The 1,763-nt window shown below is 30.9% G+C and overlaps 1 pseudogene; it reads left to right on the top strand.

Moving 5' to 3' along the window:
- Positions 1–1,381: 1,381 nt before the first annotated feature.
- Positions 1,382–1,478, top strand: LOC122126690 (annotated as a pseudogene).
- The last annotated feature ends 285 nt before the right edge of the window (positions 1,479–1,763 follow it).

Below are 1,763 nucleotides of genomic sequence, written 5' to 3'. Positions count from 1 at the left end.
AGGACCTACGGGTCCTGAAGAAGAATAATATTTTTTAGACATCTTATCAGCAAAATTTGGGCATAATCAGTAGGAATGCTTCAGAAATATGGAGAAAAACAGTTTGGGACCAGCGATTTAAAAAAATAAACAGAGCAGCAGAGAAAATCCCTTACAGATTAGAGGAAAACAACATTGATTTTTACCATGTGAATTCAGAAGACCAAGAACATTGAAAATGTATCACAAGTTTATACCAAAGACATTGCGTTGATACTTCTTATATTCTAATATATATTTTAAACTTAATTATTTATATTCCAATTCTATTTATTGGAATAAATAAATATCAATTTATTTGTGAAATTATCAACAAATTCTAGTAAGTTTCACAGTGTGAAATATAAAATCAGCAAATATAAATATAAAATATATAACTATATATAATATAAGAAAAAGACACATGTTTTGCATTGTTCTGTTGTGGTTACTGTATCAAAGGCAACTCTGTTTTAAAATATTATTCCATTATCTCTACCTCAGTGTTTGATAGAGTTGGACCTAAAGCTTTACCATTTGTAGATTTATAGCCTGGAGCAAGAGAAAATACTGTGATTAAAACATTACCAATTTAAGGCCTAATAACAAGGAGAAACATCTGGACTTCTCCGGCAACTATGAAAATATTTGGTGATAGAAAGGCAGTAGTGTAAGTTCCTGCCTGGTTGGATGGTAGACAGGCCAGGACATTAAGTAATCATACATATGAACAATTTTTTCACCTTCTTGGCTTTAGCTACTTTTGCAATGTTAGATATAATATTTATATTTTGATAAAATACCTTCTTGTCTGAACAGTTCTGTCTGGACTGTTCATCTCTCTATGATCCCTTGTAACTAAGATTAATTTTGTTCAAGTAAGACAATCTATGCTATCAGGGTAAGATATTCTGATTGGTCGGTCTGTTCCTACATGGAAGAAGAGTCAAGGGTCATGTAGACATTTGTGCCAGTAAGACCTCATTTGGGAAAATGGCAGCTGCAGAATGTTAGAAATAGCTCTTAAGCAAGGATTACTTTGAATCCAATAGCTCCACAAAGCTAATTCAGTTGAATAAATAATACTTGAAAGAGCCATCACCTTTGGACCTACCTATAAATTATTGAATGTATGATCAAATTCCAATTGAAAAATACGTAAAATTGGCATTGACAAAAAAATTGCAAATGTGAGCAATCGGCTGAACATTATATTTTTTTTCCATTATTCACAGAATTTTAAGGAAATAAGATCAATAGCATTGTTAGGAACAATAAGGTTTCCTTGTTACAAGTAGGCACCCATGGATATAAGCCTGTATAAAGATTGCATCATTAGCTACTTAAATTTAGAGGATACTACATGCTTCAGCAGCATGTATACCCAAATTACAATATACAGATTAATATAGCACTTGCACAACGATGATATGAAAATTTGTGAAGTATTCCATATTATTCATTCTTCTGATGCAAGAAATGAAAACCCGTTATTAAAAAGTTGATTACAAAATAACAAGTGTAACAGCACACGTAATTTATATGATTAAATTTATTTTGACATCAGTGTATTAAATCTTCACCTCAGAAAGGTGTTTAAATAGCATAAACTTTACAAAACTTTTGAAATTAGACAACATTGTCATTTTATCCCAAAGAAAAATAATATTAGGACCTAGGAAAAAAGGAATCTTAAACTGTTTCTATATGGAATACAATCTGAAAGGACACATTAATGAACCTAT

This window comes from Dipodomys spectabilis, unplaced genomic scaffold (genome assembly GCF_019054845.1).
Source record: "Dipodomys spectabilis isolate Male_0828 unplaced genomic scaffold, ASM1905484v1 ptg000287l, whole genome shotgun sequence".
Classification (NCBI taxonomy): Eukaryota; Metazoa; Chordata; class Mammalia; order Rodentia; family Heteromyidae; genus Dipodomys; species Dipodomys spectabilis.
The sequence above is the reverse complement of the archived record's forward strand: the minus strand, read 5'-3'. Positions and strand labels throughout refer to the sequence as shown.